Source organism: Lissotriton helveticus, chromosome 9 (assembly GCF_964261635.1).
Source record: "Lissotriton helveticus chromosome 9, aLisHel1.1, whole genome shotgun sequence".
NCBI classification, from domain to species: domain Eukaryota; kingdom Metazoa; phylum Chordata; class Amphibia; order Caudata; family Salamandridae; genus Lissotriton; species Lissotriton helveticus.
The window spans coordinates 7,638,311-7,647,944 of record NC_136070.1 but is presented as its reverse complement, the minus strand read 5'-3'; the positions used below and the strand labels follow the sequence as shown (position 1 = coordinate 7,647,944).

General features: G+C 51.1%; 1 protein-coding gene across 2 annotated transcripts in view; it reads left to right on the top strand.

Annotated features, from left to right (window-relative positions):
• The window catches only part of LOC144780850 (putative N-acetylated-alpha-linked acidic dipeptidase), a 375,697-nt gene that overhangs the window by 197,149 nt on the left and 168,914 nt on the right, over nt 1–9,634 (top strand). The window lies entirely within an intron of this gene.

Sequence of the window (9,634 nt, the reverse complement as noted above, 5' to 3'; positions counted from 1 at the left end):
ATTATACTGTGTGTAGCGTCGACGCGTTTCGGTGGTTTTCCAAATTATTGTCCACCTTTATCAAGACACCTTTTGGTTTCTGTCGTGGTGTAGGGGTCTATATAATTGCCCTAAAGGAGTGAACATACAGTAAGGTTTGGTGAGTGCATAATCATAAACATTTATCATGCATAATACAATTAAATGCTTTACATTTAACTACTGTTGCAGAGCTATACATAAGGATGATAAACTGTTGTAGTAGCTTCTATATGACCAGGTTTGCTACTCTCGATGGAACATTCTGAGCTGAAACATTTTAAGCTAAGAGAACAGGGTGCATACAATTTGAAAACTTTTAAAAAGGCAGGGCAATATATACAATGGGGATTAGGTACAGGGGAAAGGAAGAAAAGAAGGCAAGTCCATCCGTGTCAATAGGGCAATTAAAACGTAAGCATTAACCTTTGGCAGAACACATTTGGCCAGAAAGACAGTGCGCATAAAAATGGCATAAACACCTTGGCTGGAACCCCCTCCAATAGGCATAACACCTGCTTAGTCTCATGAGATAGACATCAGGGGCAGACCTGCACTTCCGCATTAACCTTAGGTGAAACATCAGATTAGGCATAGGAGCAACATGACCATGGGCCTACCCTAGGCATATAACATATCGGGGTATAAGGCATCAACCATGAGCCTAGCACATTAGGCCTAAAAGGTAACATGAGAACACTAGGCCCGGAACCTACATGAGCATGAACACAGTGGCGCAGGCCTGGGATGAAAACATCGCTATAGGACATTAGGCATAAAAGCACATCCTGTACAGAACCACCATTGTACGCATTAGAGTAGGCATAAACCCTTAGACCTAACCCTGAGCCAGGGGGCCAATACCCTAGGCCTACCTATTGGCAGTCCAACAGTCTCGGCATAAACATTACCAGCCAGGAAGACATTGAGGAAGAACTGCCCAAGTTAGCGGTCCTGCCAGCATGTAGGTTATTCTGTCAGTGCCACTTCGCCTAGGGAGCCCCCTCGTTGGGTCTCTCTAGGGAGAGGTGCTTTCGTTGCAGTGGCCCGCTACGGCGGAGCCGCTGGGTAGCTCCCGGGACCCTGTCCCCCAGTTCACACTGGGGCCCCCACGTGGACTTCCAACTACCAGTGGCTGCACGTTACAGCAGCACACTGCTGAGCGGGGCAGCTGGAAAGACCCCCCACGCTCACTCCGATCCTCTGTGGAGGTCACACCGGGCGGACAACGTCAATGTGCCCAGCTGCCCACTCCCTGCCACCGGTTCCCCAATGCCTCACTCACCTGCTCTCGGGGCTGCAGGCGGGGTGGTTCCCGCCGTCCTCGCAGGCAGGGAAGGCACCGACAATGTGCCTCGCAGTCCCTGCCCGCCTTTCTCCTTTCCGTTGTCAGCTGGCAGCAGGCGCGGGGCTTCCCTTTTCCCCACGAGAGCCCCGCTAGCGGCAGCACCTTCCTGGGGCTCTCCTCCGCTCACGGAGAGTGCCCACCATGGAGTGAAGTCTCCGTCGACTTCCGGGGCGACTTCACTTGCGGCCCCTCCTCACCGGGGGAGGCAGGGTAGGCTCCCGCTCTCCCAGGGCTCCTCCGGCCGGCTTCACTAGCCACGCCCACAAGCAGGCTTCGGCTTCCGGGTCACCACTGGCAGCGCGGCGGCCCTCAGGGCTCTCTCACAACACTCTGCCCGGGCCCGCGGCGGTGATTACCGACAATATTTAAGCGCGGGGTAGGATCCCACTTTTGACATGAGCCTGCGGGCGGCTCCACTCCCTCCTGGGCTGCAGTGTGGGGTGGGCACCCGCTGTGAAGATAAGGTATCCAGGAGGCACACGTGCGGGGTCGTCCCCCGCCTAATTTTACCAGTCACAAAGGGCACTGACACACGCGGTGGCGGCAGTAATGCGGGGTGAGCTCCTGCGCCAGATAGTAAATTGCAGGGTAGGCACCCACGGGCTTCCCAAAGCATTCAGAGGAGGCGCACACAAGGGGTAGGCACCTGCTTTTCTCCTGAACAGAGGGGGGGTCCCACACGCTGGGATGCCTTACCAGCACACACCAGCTCCTCTCTTCCGATGGGCAGTATTCCCCCAAAGCGCTCTCCCTGTGCAGGGGTGCAGGCTGGAAACACGTCTTACAGTATAGCGCCCACCAGATATAGCGCTCACGCTCCTCACCTCCTTCTTCTTCTTAGGGGGAGTAAGTTACAGCGCTCACCATGCGCTGGACGGCACAGTCCATGGGGGTATAGCGCTTTCTCAGCCCAGCGCTGCAGAGGGCATACACCCCTCCTCTCCTGGCACTTTTTAGGTGTAGCGCTCGCAAGGTCCCACTAGCAGCCTCAGGGACCTAAGATGGCGCTCCTTCTTCAGGGGCCAGGTAACAGAGCAGCAGGCAAAACTGGGCAAGGTCAGCAGTCAGTGGGTACTCATCAAGACAGGGCGGTAGGCTTTCACCATCCTCCACTGCAGCGTGGCCCTCCTCCTGCACAGCAGCCTGTACTCCTGCAGTGGGGCTTTCACTAGCCCTGGGGACAGCAGAGGGGTTTTAATTGGGTGCAGGGTCCAGCACACAGGCCCAAGTGGCGGTACCCCCTGGCAGCAGGTCCCCTCACGTGCATGTCCCTGCTCTGACTGAGCATATGGTGGCACAGCCCCCCTACTTATGTGCCCCTCACTCCACATACCAGGCAGTGCCAGAAGCTTCTAGAAGCCTCTGGGGAACTGGCTCTAACTGGCTCAGGGGGTGGAGTAGAGCACCCTGGGTGCCAGGCTTTCCCTTCAAAAGCAGGGATGGCTGGGAACCGAACATCTAGACTGCTAACCCACTGCAGTCAGGTGGCACAACACACAGATCATGGCATCCATTTTAAGAGCGTCATTTCAGTAAGGTGCATGTTTACAATAGGGGTATTACAGGTGTGCACACCATTGCGTCACATTTTACATGGCTTCTCACACCACACATGGCCTATACAGTGTTCTTTACCATGGGGGAGACATCCTAAACAGGGGGGTGAAAAGCGAATAATTTCGGATAAATGGGCCAAGTCCAACACATCCTATCATAGAAACATGGGTATGTGGTACATAACAAAACATTCCATGTATATCAAGCATAATATAGTTATATAATATAAAGGATACCTGGCTGGACAGTAGACATTATATATATTCTGGGCGCCATCCCTGAAAAGGTTCCAGTATATGTTTTCTTCTTGTTGAATCTTTGCAGTTTCAGTTGAAGGTTTTTAGCACTTCTTCAAGATCTGACCCCACATGAGGGTGCCATTTTCTGTGCCAGATAGCTAGGTACGTAGTGATGAATAGATGTATGTGTCATACATGCTATTTTCAGATGAATTCTGGCATCAAAAGGTAGCCAATTAATGGATTTTAGGTCCGGGGATATGTCGGAGCTTCTTTTTTTGAGCCAGTGATAAGTCTTGCTGCAGCGTTGACTGAGGCTCTTAGAGGGGCCATTGCAGTTCTGGGGCAGGCCACAGAGAGAGACACTCCCGTAATCCACTCTTGGGATTACTAGAGCCTGTACTGCCAGTTTGAAGTCCTTTTCCGGCAGGAAAGGTTTTCTTTTCTCAAAGAATTTGTCTGAAAGTTTGCTGCTTTTGTTGCGTTGCTGATGAGTTTTTCCAAATTGAGGTTTCTGTCCAGTGTTATTCCCAGCGATTTTGCTGAATCAACGATGAGAGGTTGGCCATTGAGTGCAGTAAGTTTTTTGATCCAGTCTTGTATTATGGGTACTTGGGCGGGAGGAGCGATTAGGAGGAATTCAGTTTTGAGGGCATTCAGTTTTAGATGGTTTTCTGCCATCCAGGTCTGAGTTTTCCCAGTGTTGTGTTGAGCACTTTGATGTCTTCTAGGGTATGGATCTTAAGGTATAATTGTGTGTCGTCAGCGTACATGTGATATTGCACGTTAGACGAGTATAGAATTTCAGTGAGTGGTTCCATGAATTGATTGAACAGTGTTGGAGATAGAGAAGATCCCTGTGGAACTCCTAACGTGACTGGGACGGGTTTGGACAAGGAGTGGTTGACCTTAAATCGTTACGATCTGTTTTGGAGGAACAAAGTAAACAAATTTATAACTTCTCCAGATACGCCCATTCTGTGTTTCAGAAGGTTTATCAGGTTATCGTGTTTGACGGTATCAAAGGCAAAGGAAAGGTCTAGCAGGATGAGTAAGCAGGTTCCGTTCTGATCTAGGATTCGTAGAGCATCATCAATTATATGGATCATGGCTGATTCAGTGCTGTGACCTGCACAGAAGCCTGATTGGTATTTGTTGAGTAGGTTAAAATGTTTAATATGTCTTACCAACTGGAGGTGTACACATTTTTCTAAGAGTTTGGCCAAGGTAGGGATGTTGGATATAGGGCGGTAATTGTTTAAGTCTGCAGGGTCAGCAATAGGTTTCTTTAAAATGGGGGATACCTGCCCGACTTTGAGGGTATCAGAGATGCAACCTTGGCATATAGAGTTATTTATGATCTTGGACCTGAGAGGCAGCAGCAGCGGGCGAAGTTTGCTGGGAGAGGGCAATAAGCATTTTGAGAATAGATTCTTCATTGTAGGAATTGAAAGAAGACCAAGATGCATTATTTTTTAGGGTGAACTTTGATAAGTTTCGATGTTTGGCATTTAGAAGGGATGGTGAGGGGTTCGTATGTGCGACAGTGTGTATGATTAGATCATTGAGAAGGTCCTTATTTATGCTATCGGTCACTGAGAGAAGAAGAAAGCAAATTCTTCACAGGTGGGCCAAATTTATCTTGGGGGTGGTGAGGTGCATCTTTAGATTGAGTTATTATTAACTCAAAAAGTTTTCTGGGACAGTTTTTTTGCCTGGTCTAGTTGGTGGCTGAAGAAGTCTGCTTTAGTGCACTTGATCTTTCTGTGGTATGCGTTTCTCTTTTTTCTTAGTATCTTGAGATGATTGGCAGATGGAGCTGATCTCCATCTGTGTTCAGTTATTCTTAGGGATCGTCTGTCATCGTTGAGTCTTCTATCGTACCAAGGCTTAGAGTCTTTTGTGGAGACTCTCCTTAGTTGCAGGGGGGCTACCTCATTTAGTATCATGTTCATGGCATTGAAGTAGTGGTTGGTGAGATCATGAACATAGGTTATCCCTTCCGGGGGAAGAAGTAAGTTGGAGCTGGAGGTTGTGCTTATGTTGGGGTCAATGTTTTTCAGATCCCTCTTCCATACTTTAGGTCTTGTGGGTTGAACCGAGTTAAATGTCACTGTTTCATTAATGAAGAAGGTGATAATATGTGGATCAGACCAATCACATGGATGGATCGTATCTAGCTGGATGGAATCAACTTTAGAGATTACTAAATCAAGGATTGATCCTATATCGTGTGTAGAGCTGTTGCAAATTTGGGTGAGGTCAAGGTCAGAGAGGAAGTTTTTGGGGTCATTCTAGTGGAGATTGAGGTCTCCACGAAATATTTGGGTATTTTGATATCTGGCATTAGTAGAGACTATGTCCATGAAATGTTCGGTAAAGGTGAGGTTATCACCTGGTGGATGATAAAGGGTGTGTAGAAAGCATATTGGTTTGCCATTGGCATTGATGTCAAGGCAAAACTATTCTCACGAAGGGAATACAGGGGGTAGGGATCTGTTTACTGAGATATTATTCTGGCGTATGCAAGCAATTCCATCCCCTGTCTTAGCAATTCCATCCAGCCTGATGATGGTATAGTTCGGGGGTACTAGCATGTCAATGATGGGTGTAGAGGATTCCTTTAATCAAGTTTCGGTTAAAATGAGCAAATCCAGTTCTTGTGTGAGAATGAGGTCAGCTATGTCGGCTGCGTGTCTTGAGGCTGACCTACAATTTAGTAGTATACACTTAAGACGGGCATGATGAGGGACGTATTGGGTTCCTGAATGAGGGGAACTTGTCTAAGGTTGTTTTTGACCATGCCTCTAGGGTTGTGTTTAATGGGTCTGTGAGTGTTGGGGGGAATAGTTGGGATTAGAGCCATTTTGGGCGGATTATCTGGAGGCATAGTGTTGTGATTTCGGTGTGAGGGCTTGTCAGAAATGGGGTTGCCAATTCTACAGGGGGTAGCATGGAGCAGAGCGGGCAGGCCAAACTTCAGAGGACATGTGTGAAGCATTCACGCAGTACCCACAGACGACACCCCAGGCACACCACAAAAGAGACACGACACTGCTTCTGGTTGGAAAAAAGAATACAATTTGTATTATCTCCAACCTGCAAAGGTAAAATACAATAGCAGTAGTAATCACAATGGGGCGCCAACTGGCGCCAGAGCCAAGTATATCAGGGGGATTATGTACAAGGAAAAAATGAGAATAGTCAGAAAAGGTAAGTAGTCCCTTAGTGTCCAGCTGAAAATAAAAAGAATGTTAACAATTGACATGAACCTTCAGCAATATCAAGATGAGGGAGATAAAACATTAGGCATAAACACATCAGGGTCAAAGCTGCAGGGAAAATGTAGGCCTTAATCCTCGGCAGTAGGCATTAGGGTAAAAGGAAACAATAGGCCTAAACACACAGCAGGATATTCAGCATACAATAAACATTAGGCATGAAGGCACCTCATGCATGGCAATGCATCCCCTGCAACAGAAGGAACATTGAGCGTACAACACTACATCAGGCCTAGGCCTGAATCCTGAGGCAGGGCCCGCGGCACATACAGTGGCATCAACAGCTTCAGCCACAGGCGGAACGCCTAAAATATACCAGGCCTGAATCACATTTAACATGGGGCATCCATAACTCTTTGGAGAACACTGGAGCAGGTAAGTGCACCATCAAATGAAACACTAGGTACAAACCATTGACATCAGACCACCTGTCATCATAAGGGGGCTATGGGCAGAACCATGTTGTTGGGCAGGAGGAAACCCACTAGTGCAGCAGAAACAGGAACATTCCATTAAGCATAAAAACCTTGTTTAGCAGGACACGTCAACATGGGGGCATAACAGGTGAACCCCGGGAAACTTCCTGGGACCGTATTTTACATGGGTCAACTGAGACTGGGCACAGCTCTGAAGTGCCAGGTTCCTTAAACGCCAGCCGCGCTGTCAAAGGGGCAACAGGGCAGGTGGGCTGTACTACTCCCCTAACCAGGGGTGATCTCTATGGCGGGGCAGTCATCAAAAGTGTAATTCAGGCTTCCGCCCAGTCCAGGGGGCTCCGGTGTACAATTAGGGCCAACGGGGCCCAACCATGGTCCTCCCGGGGGGGGGCGGCCGAATCTGGCACGGTAGCGCTTAGGAACACAAAAGCAGCCTCTTCCAGCTGCGCAGCGCTAGCCAGCACAGCTCCTTGGGGGCACAATCCTCCTCATACAGTGCTTCTACAGCACAGCGCTTCCAAGAGACACACAGCGCTTTACGATTGTGGCGCTTAGGGGGGCAGCCAACTTCTCAAGCCCCAGCGCCTGGCAGGTACAGCGCTCCCAGATTATAGTGCTTGGCAGGCAATCAGCAGGGCAGTCTTGGTCACAGCACTCTGGGGACACAAGCAGTCTTCTGCAGGCCAGCACTTCCAGGCACCCAGTGCAAGGGGGGCGGACAGTCCCAGCAGCAAGCCCCAGGGTAACACTCCTCACCTCCTGGGGGGTCCAGTCCACGATGCTCCTTCCCTTCTAGGCACTTCTTTGCGCAGCGCTTGCGTGGCGCAAGGTCCCGGCAGCTTCAGGGACCTAGTGGGGCCCTCCTTCAGGGGCCCGGGGGACAGAGCATTAGGCACTACTGGGCCAGGTCAGCAGTTAGTGGGGGCATCATCAAAACAGGGTGGTAGGCTTTCACCATCCCCACTGCAGCGTGCCCCTCCTCCTACACAGCAGCCTGAACTCCTGCAGTGGGGCTCCACTAGCCCTGGGGACAGTAGGGGGGTTCTGGATGGGTGCAGGGTCCAGCACACAGGCCCAAGTGGCGGTATCCCCTGGCAGCAGGTCCCCTCACATTCATGTCCCAGCTCTGTCTCTCCTCATCACATCTCTTCTGCTCTCCATATACCAGAAGGGCCGGAAGCTTCTAGAAGGTCCCTCCACATGCTGGGATTGCGGGGTACCAGACAACTAGACCGCTAACCCACCACAGACAGGCAAACTAGTTCTAACTGGCTCAGAGGGAGGAGTAGAGTACCCGCAGGGGTGGCTGGGTACCTAACAACTAGACTGCTAACCTCCTGCAGTCAGGTGGCACAACGCACAGCCATGGCAGCCATTTTAAAAACACAACATTTCACCAGGGTACATTTTACAATGGGGGAAATTGACAAGTGCTCACACCATTGCATGACATTACATATTAACAAGGTGTCTCACACCACACATGGCCTATACAGGTTTATTACCATGGGGGAGACATTTCAAATTGGGGGGGCAAAAAGCGAAAAAGTTTGGGGGAAAAGGGCCAAGTTCAACACAACTCCCCCCCCCAGCCAAAAGCCAGGGTAGACCAATACAATGCCTTGATGGGCTTCCCTGCTTGGGGCGGAAAAAGGTGGACGCAGGCCTGCAACTACAAGAGCACCTGCAGTTTCTTCTCCACTCCGGAACCTGATGGTTCCCTCTCGCAACCCTCCCTTCAACAACCAAACCACCCCACTGGTGTTCCCTAGTGGGATGTGGCCAGGTCTGGCCTCTAGGCCATCCAGAAATCTCTGGCCCATGTTCCTTTACAGAGTGGGAGGCTTTAGCCTCAGGCTGGTAATACCCTTGGACCACTCTCCTCCTTCCAAATTGCCAGTTGTCCACCCACCTGGGGTCTACACCCTCAGGCTGACCGCCACTCAGGGGCGAAGCTCTCCTCCCCCTACCTCTCCTCCTAGGGTTCCGCCATCTCCTATGCCTGGGGACACCCTCACACATCCACTCTCTCCCCAACCTGGAGTCGAAACCCTCAGGTTGAACCGGTGACAGGGGCGAGTCCTCCCTCCCCCTGCAACCCCTCCCAGAGTTCCGCACCCTCCTAACTGGAGTAGTACCCCTGAGAGTCAAATTTGGGGGGACTCTGAACACAGATGTCCCACCCGCCAGGTCCGACAAACCCTCAACCTGGCCACCCAACCCGGGATCTGCGCCCATTGGCTGAGCCGGTGACAGAGGAGAGACCTTCCTCCCTCTGCACCCCCTCCCAGAGTTCCGCACCCTCCCCCTGGGAGAAGTACCCCTGGGAGTCAAACTGGTAGGGACCTTAATTACAGGTACCCCACCCTCCAGATCAGGCAACCCCTGAACCTGGAACCCCAGTCCAGGATCTAAACCCTGTGACTGGTCAGACCCCCGAACCACTGGAGCTCCCATTACTGATGGTCCGGGTTCTCCTGACACGAGGGGATCCCCTTTTCTGGAAGGCACATCAGGACAGCCTAGGCTCCCAACCTGGGGTTCACTTCCGAAACTCTCAAGGCCCTGTGACTGTGGTTGGGGCACCTCGGGACACCTCCCCGTCTCACTCCCTCCTGTAGATGGGATGTGAGGCCCTACATTCCTCTCACTATACTGGGACCTAGCTGGGCTACTCCTCACTTCTCCCGCCTTGCTGGGTCGGAAGATCCCTGCACCACTCCCTTCTGGATCACTCCCCAATGTCCTCTCAGA